The following is a 14,926-nucleotide window of genomic DNA, read 5'->3' on the forward strand; positions in this document are numbered from 1 at the left end:
AATTATAGGAAGAAGCCACATTTAGGGAGGAATGTATTCTTCATGACTTTGAAACATCGGTTCTTCTTCAACTATATCTCCTTGAAGCATTCCTATCAGCCTTTCCATATTTCACTACACTGCCCTGATACATTCAAGGGCAGTAGTAGAGGAATGTTTCAAATGAATGAAAATAATTTATAGAATGCGAGCTCTGGGGGAAGGGACTGTTGCCATTTAGAGAAACTGCTGTAAGCCTCTCTGAGAGAGACATATCCATGAAGAAGAAGAAGAAGAAGAAGAAGAAGAAGAAGAAGAAGAAGAAGAAGAAGAAGAAGAAGAAGAAGAAGAAGAAGCAGCAGCAGCAGCAGCAACACATTCCCAGAGACTGTGGAATGTGGCTGCATGAGTTTCATGAAGACAGTGTAGATATTGTTTTTCAGGGCTCAGTAGCGTAAATAACTGCTTGCTTGAGTGGTCTGCTTGTTGGAGCAGTGAAGTCTCAGAGGAGATCCTCGCAGAAGGTTGTAGTGTCTACTGACCAGTTTGAATTCAACGGCAAATTTAGACACGCTGTCCCTTTAAAGCACATTCAAAGCACATTCTTCCCTCAAAGAATTATGGGCACTGTAGTCCCCCCCCTTCACAGAATTAGAATTCCCAGCAACAATTTAACAAATCAGTGCCCAAAATTCTCTAAGGGGAGAAATGTCCTTCAAATGGGCTTTAGATGTACATAGCCTTAAGTACATGCTTAACACTTTCATGTTAGAGTGAGTAGGCCATAAAAGTAGTCAGTGTTGGTGGACTCTACCCATTCACCAGGAATGGGGAAACTCTGGCTGCGACTCCCATCACTCTATGAACTGCTCTGAGATCTTATGATGTTATTATTATTATTATTATTATTAAACAATTCCTGACCACTGGCCATGCTGGCTGGGGCTGATGGGAGTTGGAGCCCAGCATACGGAGAACTGCATATTCTCCATCACTAACCCAAACTCAACCACCACCACCTTACCTAAAGATGCTTTTCAGTGGCAGGTGCTAGTGTTGTTTTTAATTGGGAACCAAGCCCAGTTCCCATGCACGGTGGCCACCTGCCACCATGAAATGATCTATGGGCCAGGGCATTGTGTTTTTGATAGCTTGTCCATTACTGAAGTATGCCTGGAGTGCAAAGGAAGGACTGGTGCTGCCACTACACACCAAGTGTTGACAGTGGCAAAGGACTCCACACCTGGGACTCTTTCCAGGGGAAGTCTGCAGCAGCTGCAAAGGTATATATATTAAAAAACCAAAGTCATTTTTCCTACCTGCATAACAATGAGGGTTTCTCTCTAGTTCATAGTTCACAAATCCTTGATCACAAAGTTCCCTCCAATACTTTTGGCTTTCCTCATATTTATGAAGAGACGTTATGTAGAAACCACAGCCCTTTTGTATTCCTGCCTTTCTTTACTTTTATGTCACACTGAAAATCCGCTAACTCAGATTAGCAGATGTTCAGTATTGCACCTGCTAACGTGACAATGATGATAACTAGATTTGTGTTTATTTATTTTTTGCGTCTGAAAGAGCTTGACCCATATTATATCTCCCAAACGGATCTGAAAGATGCTCATCTTCGCATCACCACAGAGAGAACACAAAGAAAGAAGGTGCTCCATATTAGAGGTAGAGAACTGTTGTGGCAAGGGATTGCGGAGAAAATTGATTTAAAGCTGAATCTATCAATTTTGCACTTTACAAAGCAGCCATCGTTCGACATTCACACCTTTCTAATCTTTGCCATGCAGCTCTACAAATAAAGAATGTTTACAAAAATGCATATATTGGGGAAAGTAAGCATAACAATGAGAATAACACACAAAAATGCACAATACAAGGAGAACTTCTTGCAGAAATGTGTACACTGGTCAAAACTGCATACCAAAATGTGTTTATTAGGAGAAAGTCATGCTCATTGAGGAATTTTCATGAGGATTTTGTAAAATAATATTCATAAATTGTTCCAGAAATGCGGAGAACCAGATTTAAGATTGGAAAGATGAGAAGTCGAAAGAACCAAAATTGACTGATCCTTCTATCCCTAGTTGTGGCTAAGTGCATGAACTAAGTGCTTGAATTTTGGGAGAAAAGGGAGGGAAGTCTTATGAAGTCTACAAACCTAATTCATCAAACATCTCAACTTAAGCCACCTTCTACAAATACTAGCCAATGGGACCAGTGCTTTTTTTTTCCTGGGGGTACTCAAGGGCACCTTTTTTCTAGAAGAAAAGCACTGGATGAGGCCATCCAAAAAGGTAATTCAGGTTGGACCACCTCTACCTTCCTCTTCCCCATCATTCAAGCTCTGCTTGTCAACAGTGGCATGAAGTCACCAGCTGTATCAATAGGAGAACTGAGATGGGAGAGCAAGCAGGAGGAGAAAGTCAGTAACAGAGAGAAAAGACAGTTTGAGGGAACACGCCCTCAACCAAGAGGTGACACAATCCTGGAGAATAAGGAGTTAGAGCAAGAGGAGAGTAGGGCAGGAGAAAGCATGTTTATTTTTGTAGAAATAAAAAGAAGTCAGATTTACATCCTGATGCTGAATGCAGGACTACTGCGAGGAAGTGCATGGATGAGGAGTAGGAATATAAGGCAAAATCCCACTTCCTCCTTCGTTATCCTTTGAACATGTAAGATTTACATTGTAAGGGTCATCATATTGTTACCGGTCACCCCAATCCCTGCCAAACAATGCATCGGATTCCAGGAGTTTTGCCCTCACCCAGGGTCCCTGCTCCTTTGAAGTATTGAAGATGGGGTAGAGGCTGTCATAACTTTAAGAAATATGGTTTGGATGGAGGGAGTCCAGATCTTACAGCATCGTCCTCTCAAGAGGGGCTTGTTCCCCACAGTGGTGCAGCACTGGGGTCTAAGGCATCTCTCCCAGACTACCTTCAGCCAGCCTGCCCAAGATGGATCTCTCTCTTTGTTCTTCCCCTTCTTCTTCCCAGCACACCTTGCCGTAGACACTCTTTTCTTGTCACCTCTCTCTCTCACACACCCTATCACCTTGGCAACCTCTGCCTGCCCAAACCCAAGATTACACTTAGATGGGCCCTCAACACCTTTGGTCATGTTAGTGCCTCTATCCCAGGTGAGGCCTTGGCTTGGAAAAGAAGCTGAACTGGCCTGCAATTGTCCTTTCAATACTCCAACTAATCAAAACCCTACCATTTATTAATTTCTTGGGGGTTTTTTTGGGGGGGTCTCCTCCCCAAACTTATAACAATATGAACACCCTCAATACTGAGAGGATAAAACACAAAGTATAACACACCAAGGGCAATGATGGCTGTATCATGTAACCTTCGGCTCTAAGCAGGGGGGAAATCATAATCTTTCTCCCACCTAAATTTTTAAGTTATCTCCCCACTAGTTTCTCTTCTGTGCCTGAGTGATATGTAGAACAAGTGATGTTATGATATATGGAAGGGTCTGATTGAAGAGAGAATCTTGCACTGCCATTAAACTTGCAGAATCGAACCGAGGTATTGCCAGGGACCCTATATTTAATTTTAGTGCCTTGACAAACGACCCTAATGGTCTAATGGCTGGATGCTGCTATTGCTAATGCTGTTCAAACATCTTGGCTTCAAAGTGTATCAATGACTCCTCTTAAGTATCCACTAAAGCCATAAGGTTTCAGATTACAGCCTTTAAACTCCACGGTGATCTCTAATGGGAAAGGATGGTTAAAGCAAGCAAGTGCAGTCAGCAGAAATGGCACAGACCCCGCTACGTTCTCATTGTAAAAGGGTGAGTAAATAAATTAAATTTAGTCCATAAATAACACACCTGGGATGGTAAGCAACAATGCAAATAACAATCCATTTTTTTGTAATTAAATCTAAGCTAAGCCATAATTTGGCCACACTGAGAATTAAAAGAGGGGAAGAAACCCCCACATAAATATGACCATGGGATTTGTATAGAAAATTGCCTCATAGCATTTTTGCAAAAATGAATGCATAACCAATATTGATCTTGATTTGTGCATGTTAAACTGTGGCTCCTTGGGTAAAAATATTCTCAAAGAAGTCAATAATAGGTTGTAATGCCATATGACACTAATGAAATAACACAAATGAAAATTCATTTTGTTTACTTGTCTGCTTCTTAAAAGATTGATACACGTTTTTTGTAAAAAATGAAAAAACCCAACACACAAACACAAAACACACACAGACAACCCCTATCCCCCCAACTCGCCAGAACACTGTGCATACAAGGCATATTTGTAAAAGAATTCTGATTGATTTTAAAGTCACTTTAAAAAGAAATAATTGATTGCTGGAATTCTTTTCCCAAAATGCACTTCTCTAGTCAGTTGATAATTGCTGTGAATCTCAGGAAAGGAATGATACTTGATGTTTACACAGCTAGTCCTAGATCGACAAACATACAAAGCATTCTTGTAAAACCTCTACAACCAAAGATTGCCTCAATGTACTTTTCATTGCCATGGACTCAACATTGCATAAAATCTGTTTCCCCGCAATAAATCGATACCTAGCCCATGAATCCTGGCCTTTGGAAATGTGTGTCAAGCATTCACTGACTTCACAAAACCCAACATTGCTTGCAATGGATTTTTTCTCCACCTTAATGCCCTGGGGGTTACAAGAAACAATAGTGCCAGAAGGGCTCGGAAGATGGAAGGAAGCCAAACATTCATTTCCTGACCTCTATGACATGTTTCCCTTGGGAATAGCTCTCCAAAAAAGAGCAGGATATTAGGGCTTTGCATTTAGACTCTAGCCCTTCATTTCCTAAAGTGGGAATGGTCAGCTCAACAGATAATACACACTTACGAGTAGGCTCCATTTGGTTTATCATTCAGAAGAGATGATACACAGAGTGATTCTGAAAGAAAACATTCGTAAGCAATGGGTTTTGTTGCAGTGCAGTCCTTTTTGAACTTTCTACCTCTATTAAACCATTTTCACATTTGACTTCTCCACTGAGGGATCCCCAGTCATCCTTTGCAGATCCAGGGCACATGGCGGAGGATTGGAAGGCATGTTCACACAGTTCATGCAGGTCTCGGGGGGGGGGGGAATGGTGTATCAAAGATAAATGTAGAATTGTGTGAAGCACATACAAATGGACATGTGGAAGGATTGATATTCCCAACACATTTTGATATCGTCATCACTGGAAAATATCCATATGACTCTTCAAGAAGACTGCGACATGAGGCTGCATTCAGCAGTAATCTTGGAGGGAGGTTTTGAGATTTCAAAGTAATCTCAAAACACAATGAGAACACCAGCTGTTGTAGCTGGCTTGGTCATGTATGGGGTTCTTAGATTGACACTCTAACCTGGGGCAGCAAATGTACGGCCCTTCCCATTAGCAAGGATGGACAATAGCAAGGAGCTGTCAAAATGTACACTGGAGGATGATGTAGAGGTATTTAAATCTGGCACAGCTTTAAAAATCTGATCACCTGAATTAACATTTCACCTGATGGGATTCTTTGTATTTCGCCTTTGCCTTAACATCTCTTCTCTGTTTGTCTCCGGATTCTGCAAATTCCACTCTGGATCAGTCATGTTCATTAAACTCCCCCCACAGTCTGTTTCATTATTTGGGCTTCTGACATTTTCCCCTTGAAACAAAGGGACAGATTGTCTACTGCATGGGACACCTGCAGGAAGGTGCAGCGCTTACAAAGACTAGGATTGAAAAGAGTCTCCGGTGTAGGCAACAAGCAATTACTTTTGCTTGCGATAGCCGACTGTCAGATTTAAGCCTGAGACATTCCTCAGGAAGATTAGTCCAAATTATATTTTATTGCAGTAGCCTGCTCTGCTGGCCTAAACTTCATCTAGTTCTTAGTCTAATGGAATTCAATCAAGGGTATTAATACATTGTTTATGACATGTTTGGAGTGCTTGCATTATCGGGCGGATTCATGAGAGGGGCTTCAAACGGTATCAGATAACAGGGAGCTGCATGCTGGATGTTCTACAGCAAAGAGGATTTTATCATCTTGTTGAACCAGTGGCAGGGCTTAAATTAAACTGTCTGAACAAAGCTTTTGCATGTCAGCCTGTTGAATGGCGAAATGAAAGAGGGACACACTTCAAAGATCAGAGAGGGGGAGAGCAAGAGAGCGCCCCAGGGCTTTGTAACTTCTCCACTGACTACAGGCCACTGAAGCAAGCACACACTTGGTTTCAGATGATCACGTTGTGTGGCAGGGCAGGTTTAATGCACCAACTTCTGCTTCCAGCTGTAGCTTTTCGAAAGAGGCAATGCCCATTTTCCTAACTGGGCATGCAGGTTGCTTGATTTGCACTGAATTTGTACCAATGCTGGACTTAAAAATCTGTCAGCTGTAAACAACAACAAAACAGCAACAAGAACAACTTATACTCCACCCATCTGATTGGGTTGTGCCAGCCACTCTGGACGGCTTCCAACATAATAAAAGCATAGCAAAACGTCAGATATTAAAAACTTCCCAATACAGGGCTGCCATCAGATGTCTTTGGAAGGTTGTGTGGTTGTTTATCTGTCTGACACTTGATGAAAGGGTGTTCCACAGGGTGGGCACCATTACCGAGAAGGCCCTCTGTCTGGTTTCCTGTAACCTTACTTCTCGCCAGAAGGCTCTCGGAGCTGGACCTCAGTGTCCAGGCTGAACAATGGAAGTGGAGATGCTCCTTCAGGTATACAGGGCTGAGGTTGATGAGGACTTTAAAGGTCAGCACCAACACTTTGAATTGTGCTTGGAAACATACTGAGAGCCCATGTAGCTCTTTTAGGATCGGTGTTATATGGTCCCAGGAGCCACTTCCAGTCACCAGTCTGGGTTAGTTGTAGTTTCTGAGTCACTTTCAATGGTAGCTGACATAGAGCACACTGCAGTAGTCCAAGCGGGAGATAACCAGAGCATGTTCCACGCTGGCAAGACAGGGTACAGGTAGGGCCTCAGCCAGCGTACCTGATGGAGCTGGTAGATAACTGCCCTGGACACAGAACTTACCTGCACTTCCATAGACAGCTGTAATTCCAGAATGACCCCAAGGCTGCACACCTGGTCCTTTAGGTTGTACTACTGGAGTGCTCCCCTCTGTTCAGAAGCAGGAAGTACTGGAAAGCTGTAATATTTGTTTGTAAAAGTAAAGGTAAAGGGACTCCTGGCCATTAGGTCCAGTGGTGACCGACTCTGGGGTTGCAGCGCACATCTCGCTTTATTGGCCGAGGGAGCTGGCATACAGCTTCTGGGCCATGTGGCCAGCATGACTAAGCTGCTTCTGGCGAACCAGAGCAGCGCACAGAAATGCCGTTTACCTTCCCGCCAAAGCGGTACCTATTTATCTACTAGCACTTTGACGTGCTTTCGAACTGCTAGGTTGGCAGGAGCAGGGACCGAGCAACAGGAGCTCACCCCATCGTGGGGATTTGAACTGCCGACCTTCTGATCAGCAAGTCCTAGGCTCTGTGGTTTAACCCACAGCGCCACCCGCGTCCCTAATATTTGTTTGTAGTATCTGTTTATTTGCAAATACAAACATTGGGTAGGAGGATTCTGGGAAAGACATGGACAGTGCTGGTCTGAAAGCAACATCAGTTCTCCAAAAGCAACTGAATGGCCTTGCAGCTACTGAAAGACTATAGGGTGGGTAACGCAGAAGATGAACCGAACCTCTGGAGAGCCACATGGGCAGCTTCCTATGTTCTTAAGGCCACTTATTGCTACCCACCACCAGCAAATGTAGCCCAGGCACAGGCAAACTCGGCCCTCCAGATGTTTTGGGACTACAACTCCCATGATCCCTAGCTAGCAGGACCAGTGGTCAGGGATGATGGGAATTGTAGTCCCAAAACATCTGGAGGGCCGAGTTTGCCTGTGCCGGCTGTAGACTGTTTTTCTCTCTGCTCTTGCAAGATTCAAACTGTCCCCTGTCAAATCACCTCCCAGTAAGAACACTGGTCTCAGCCTTCACCGCTTCCACCAGCAGGAAGAGAAGGCTGCATTCTAGTTCTAGAAACATCAACTGGTCATCTTTGGGTAGAAAAGTAGTGGAGGTGATGCCAGAAAATTTGGTATTGTGCGCACAAAGGAGACAATGAATATTTCGAAGTGGGCAAATTGTGTGTCATGTGTTAAGATCCCTGGGAGACCCCACAATATTTGTTAATGACTGGAGTCCAGGGGGGCAAGTGGAGGGGGCTGAGTTCCTTGTTTAGGGGAGAATTTGCTCCTTCTTCTCCTCTGGCATCACCCACGAAAAAGATATTCTTCCCTTTGTATGACAGAATAAAAAGTCCCGTAACAGCAACTCTTTTGTTCAGTGCATATCTTACTTAGGAACAAGATAGCACAATTTTCCTAATGTGTGCGCTCTGGCTCGGTCTTGAAATTCCGAACCAGAAACACTTCAGATATGTGGTAATTAAAATGTATAAATGTATCGCATCTAAACGAGACAATGGGTGCATTTGGACAATTGTATCTCAGCTTAATGAGATGAATGAGCCTTTTGCCCATGCACACAGTCTCTTTGTTCCTTTCTTTGCAGCCGGCCTTTAAAAATCAGGAAGTCTCTAGTTGACTGTAGTTGTCTGTTCTGTCTTAACCAGGAGCTTATGATTATCAACTTCCGAACAAGCCAGAATCATAAACCAACTACAAGCTGTGGTTTAAGATCCTGACCTCCTCCAAAGCTGGTAACCATAGTTTCTCAGGTTGGACGGAAACTATGGTTAATTTGATACTTTCTGGCTTACTGAGGAGGTACCATCATAGGGCTGTATGTGCCAGCACATATTAGTTTACTAAGGTGAGATAGGATGATCCAGACCAGGATACTGACTTAGATACCTAAGTTTTTAGAGGGTTGAACTTGGGGAGGCAACCTTCTGTTGGGGCAAAAGCTCATAGGATCTATGTCAGCTCTCGTAAAATTAAATCTGCCGTAGGCTTTTAGTGATGCTGCCTATGTTATCCTGTTCAAGTTTATTTATATACCACTTTTATCAAAACTGCTTACAAGAAGAGCAAATAAACCAATATCTTGGCACAACAAAATCATCATAAAAATGAGGTTTTATTACAATGAAGTGGTATATAAATCTTGTGAAATAAATAAAATATCAAACGCCATCTCATAAATATAGTACTGGAAGTCCACATTAGCAAGCTTAACAAAAAACATTCATATTAACATTACCCTAAAGATATGAAATACATTCTACTTTCTTCATATGCCTTCTTTGCAGCAGCTGAAATTTTAAAGTTTCTTTTTTATTGTTTTATTGATTGTAATTGTATTTTAATGTTTTCCTGTGGTAAGCCACCCAGAGAATACCATTACCGAATAGCATACAAATAATGTCAGTAAGTAAATGAATAAAAATAAAAATAAAATGTAGAGGATAGTAGAAAATATATTTTCTGGAGATCATATGGATAGAGTTTGCTCATTTTGCTTGCTTATTGACATATCATCCATTCCTGGTTCACTTAACAGAAAACAAATGCAACTTCTTTCCCATTAAATGCTGGACAATATGCCTCCATGAACCACACTTACCTGTGCCCTCAAAATTTGCATTCTCGTCTGCTCATTTTAACAGTCAGGATCAGTGGCGTAGCGTGGGTTGTCAGCACCCGGGGCAAGGCAAGTAATTTGCGCCCCCTAACCCGTGGATTTGCACCCCCTAACCCCCAGATGTTGCGCCCGGTGCAGCCTGGCCCCCCTGCACCCCCCCACGTTACGCCACTGGTCAGGATTTGTGGGAGATTAGCAGCCAAACCTAACAAGTGCATATTCATGCTAGTTAGCATGAGAAGAGGTTAAGTCCACAGAGCTGTTATGCTGATAGACAGATACTCAGACCATAGAATGACAATTGGTAGAGAGAGCTCTGTGTGATGTCATTTCCTCCGCCTCACCTGGAGAGGACACAGCACATAGTACTTCCTGTTCCCCTCTCTCTCTTCCTTTGACCAGTGATGGATGCAGACATAGCTCCACTTGCTCCAGCTTTAAGCATGTCCCTGAAACTGGTTATATTGTAAATATAAGTATTTTGCCTGCATAGTTTTTACTGCTGATATTGTTGCGAACCAGTGCATGATTATAAAGTAAGTGCATCTTATTTTTGAACTTACTTCTCAGATTGTTGCCTGATTGTTTGTTAAGTGGGACGAGGGAGGGAAGCTGGCTGATTTAAAAGCTGGACTTGCTCAAACCAAGGTTTTACAGCCTAATTCCAATGCTTTCAATTTTGCTGCCAAGCATGGGGTTTTAAAACTCTGTTTAACCCACACACATGGGGGCCTGGAGGAATAAATTGCAATTACAATATATCCTCTCCTGCCCATAAAAACCCATCCCAGCTCTACAAGATTTTCCAATGAAACCTGCTCCTCAGAGGTTGCTGAAGATTTCTTCCTATGGGGCCATAGCAACCAGGCAAAACACGTAAGTAGTTTTCCCCACAGCTGGCAAAATTCAGCAACAGCTTGTTGCTGCTGTTCTGGTTGGCACAAAACATGAGCCAGAGACTGGCTAGAACAAGAGAAATCCAAGGGCAAACTTTGCTTGCCAATCCCCACATACATTTGCAAACAAACAGGTACCTTCCCTACCATATTTTTGCCTCATGTGCAATAAAGCAGCTTGGAGGTTTTAAAAACACCAAATCCTGATGTGGGAGGCCTCTTTGCTTCAAATGAACGTACAGTGGTACCTCAGGTTACAGACGCTTCAGGTTACAGACTCCGCTAACCCAGAAATAGTACCTTGGGTTAAGAACTTTGCTTCAGGATGAGAACAGAAATCGTGCAGCGGCAGCAGGAGGCCCCATGAGCTAAAGTGGTACCTCAGGTTAAGAACAGTTTCAGGTTATGAACGGACCTCCAGAACGAATTAAGTTCTTAACCCGAGGCACCACTGTATTTCCAAGTAATATCACAGTGTGGGGTCTTAATACAGGTGATAAAAACAATACAAGAAAACTCTCCACACCTGGAAAGCTAAGATGTCAGAGATAAGAGTTCTAACTCATGCCCTGATATGCTAGCTTTATGCAGGAAGGGATATTTTCCATAAGAAACATCCAACCATGTGTTACTCTATATGCAATACACTGAAACAGGGTTACTCCCTCATCTGCTGTTTCAATGGAGACTGCCCAATTCTCTCACATGACAGACCTCCAAAAATGTCCATATTGCTAAATTCTTCCAGTTGCAAAATTGTAGCCAAGAATGACTGGCTACTTGCAAGACACTTCAGGTCAGTACAAATTCCTGTTTCTACTACTCCTCAACAGACAGATTAAAAACAAAACAAAAACCCTTCACAAATTAATTAAAAGATGAATATAATAAAAATGGGGTGGGGAGGAGAAAAAATGAGCTGATGTCTCCATTCTCCAAAAAATTTTTAGTAGAGAAGCATTAATTGCAGCTTTGGGCAAATTCTTCTTAAATACCTAAGAGCTTTCAGCATATTATAAAGCACGCTTCATACTTTAATGCAAACATCTTTCTAATTGCTTTGGTAGAAATCCAGGGGTTATTTTCCTTCCAAGTCTTATAGAAACAAATATTGCTTCCATTTCATTTGTTACATAACCCAGTCTTAATAAACATGTTTTTCATCTTCAGTTTGAAATAAGACATGAGAGACTGTAATCTGTAAGCCTGTAATGGACCTGAATTACTGGCCAGACCAGAGTTAGCCAACTTGGTGTTGTCCAGATACACATCTCCCATCAATCCTCACCAGAAAATTTCAAAGCCTTTGTTGTAATAGGTTATAGAGATTATTATTAGTGTCTCTTCAATGGACATGACTGCCCATCAGTAACATGCCTTGTAAAAGCAGTGGCAGAGACATCACCTTGCCAACAAAGGTCTGTATAGTTAAAGCTATGGTTTTCCCAGTAGTGATGTTTGGAAGTGAGAGCTGGACCATCAAGAAGGCTGATCGCTGAAGAATTGATGCTTTTGAATTATGGTGCTGGAGGAGACTCTTGAGAAGAAGATCAAACCTATCCATTCTGAAGGAAATCAGCCCTGAGTGCTCACGGGAAGGACAGATCGTGAAGCTAAGGCTCCAATACTTTGGCCACCTCATGAGAAGACAAGAGTCCCTGGAAAAGACCCTGATGTTGGGAAAGATCACAAGGAGAAGGGGAGGACAGAGGACGAGATGGTTGGATAGTGTTCTCAAAGCTACCAGCATGAGTTTGACCAAACTGCGGGAGGCAGTGGAAGACAGGAGTGCCTGGCGTGCTCTGGTCCATGGGGTCACGAAGAATCGGACACGACTAAACAACTAAACAACAGCAACAACCAAAGCAGTGGCAGGCTGTGTGGTGAGGCAGAGCCGCCCTCTAGACACCAGCTTACCTGAATGGAACTGGGACAGGGTGGTGGTGAAAAGATGGAGCTATGCACTTGTGTTGTCAGAAGCGCCACCAGCCAATCCATTGCTCCCAGAGGTGCGATAGTGCAGCCTTGTCTTTCCAACCAGCTCAGCTGCCCCACCACAAGTGCCACTACCATAGCAATGGGTATGTCAGTCCCAGTTCTCAGGTCAGCCTCTGCCCAATAGTATTTCCGAGAGAAAAAGGTTGAGCAAACCATATCAATGATCCAACCAGGTGAATTACAAATGCTTGTTTGTGGCTGCAGCAGTTAGTCTAGGGCAGGCTTCCTCAACCTCGGACCTCCAGATGTTTTTGGCCTACAACTCCCATGATCCCTAGCTAGCAGTGGTCAGGGATGATGGGAATTGTAGTCTCCAAACATCTGGAGGGCCCTGTTTGAGGAAGCCTGGTCTAGGGGGGTGGCTGATCTCGTTTATTTCCTTTCTTTCTTTGGTTTAACTCTGCCTTAGCAGCCAAAAGATGCTGAATCAGAATCAGAAGAGTCTTTACACTGTATTTGCATCAGCCACTAGCCATAACAATAAAATAAAATAAAAATACATTTTGGAGGTTTACATCAATAATCAAATAATAGATCTTATTCTAATTGCCCCTGCTAATTTTTTTTTTTTTTTTTGCAGTTTTTGCTGTCACCTCATCATCTTGATCTGCTAAATGAAAGGACACAGTAGGTTGAGCGACCCGGCATGGACAATAATAGAGGGGTAATAACCTCATTCCTCGAATCTTTATAAAAAGTGCAAGCCAGAAGTACATGAGCCACTGACTCAACACTGCCATCTTCACATGGACGTAACTATTTTTCCAGTGGAATTTTTTGAAATCGACCCTCAAGTACAGCCGAAGGCAGCATATTCAATCTTGTGAAAGTGAAAGCACATCTGTATTTTGGAACTGCTAAATTTTGCAAATAGGGTGCCAAAGTGTAAAAATGAATAGGTGGAAAGTAATCATACCATGGACAAAATGTCTTTATTATGGCCAAATTATTCTGTCGCTCGGTATCATATAGGTGCTGTCTAATTAAATTATTTGCTTTACTTAAGCTTAGTGTTATTTACTGTGGTGGTGATAAACCAGAAAAGTAAAGCTTTTGGTCAACAATTTTAGTCCAAGCGCTCTCGTGGCAATCTTGCGATACTAAGGGTAGTAGACCGGTGGGGTTTAAATTTAGGCAAAGCCAATAATTAAAGGAATAATTAAACTTTATTTTATCTGGCCGTTCTAATGCGAAGTTTTTCAGCACAAAGACATTGAACATCATATATGTTCAGAACTGGAAGCATTGTCTTTGGGTGTGGGAAATGGCTTTCCTTCTAGGTGTCGTAACAGCTGGCTTAAAGATGCTTCTGAAATGATCATTAATTGTCTTGATGGCTGGTGGCTGCCAGTTGCTGGACACACTTCACCTCCTTGGGAGGAGGCTGGAAGAAAGAGGTTGGCAGCTGGAATGCAGCCAGGGAAGATGGATAGCTGGATTCTGCCACTGGCTGGAAAGAAGAGAGAGCTGTGAATGCATGCTGTTGCTTTTAGGGGAACAGATGCCGCTTTAAAGACTAGCACTGCCTGTGTGCTTGCTCAGGTGCTTCTGTAACAGAAGCACCAGAAGAAGTCCATTGCTCTTCCCTCGCAAGGGAACAAACCATGGAAAAGGGTGGAATTTGGAGTTTCCTGCTGTGCAGGAACATGAAAAGGACAAAACATGTAGGATTGTGCTCTAAGGTTGATATTTTAGTTGTTTCTGGTTCGTATAGCTGTATACTATTGTTGCTACATCCTTTAGTTTTCGCAACACAACAAACCAAAGTTTGAAGATGTGCTGCAAAGGTGATGCTATAGACATGTGCAGAGGCTCACCTGCAAAAAGGGAGGAGACAGGATGAGCCTGTAAGCACTCAGCCTTGAGGCATCTGTCCATTTGTGCATTTGTTACAGGAAGAAAGAATCGTTGCGAAAGACGGCCACTGCTCAGATCAAAAGACCAGTGCCACATGCTAATTTGCTTTCAAATGTTATAAGCTCATCTACGGCAGCTTTTTATGTAAACCAGAGCCGGCAAAGACACCCAAAAAGCAGCTATCGTAATCCACCTGGGAGATGACAGAAGCATTACACGGATTAGCGTTTCGGCTGTGGCTTGAGGAAACCTTATCCTCAGCCCATCCGTTTCTCATGAAAGACGAAACGCAGCAGTTGCGAGAATGGCAAGCAAATTGTGATTGACCAAGAATAACGAACGCAAAAGGCTATGGCAGTGATTCCCAGACTGTATGCCCAAGCCCATTACTATGCTATTAAGGGTCTGAAGTGTGCCTTGGAGAATTGAGACACCGTGGTGGAGGTATCCATAACTGCGTGCATTGGAAGAGGGGTGCAACAATGATCCCCCCTCCCGTTCCATCTGTCAATATATGGCCAATTCATGGAGGAAGGATGCACTGGGATTCCCTGGTGGTGGTGTGCATTCATT

General features: G+C 43.0%; 1 long non-coding RNA gene across 1 annotated transcript; it reads right to left on the reverse strand.

Moving 5' to 3' along the window:
• Nucleotides 1-9,079: 9,079 nt before the first annotated feature.
• On the reverse strand, nucleotides 9,080-10,990 carry LOC309368652. The gene is made up of 2 exons (XR_014167838.1): nucleotides 9,765-10,990; nucleotides 9,080-9,614 (listed from the first exon to the last, which is right to left on the reverse strand). It is a non-coding gene; the product is annotated as an uncharacterized lncRNA (long non-coding RNA).
• Nucleotides 10,991-14,926: the final 3,936 nt, after the last annotated feature.

The sequence above is a fragment of the Podarcis melisellensis genome (assembly GCF_964234715.1).
Source record: "Podarcis melisellensis genome assembly, chromosome: 4".
NCBI classification, from domain to species: domain Eukaryota; kingdom Metazoa; phylum Chordata; class Lepidosauria; order Squamata; family Lacertidae; genus Podarcis; species Podarcis melisellensis.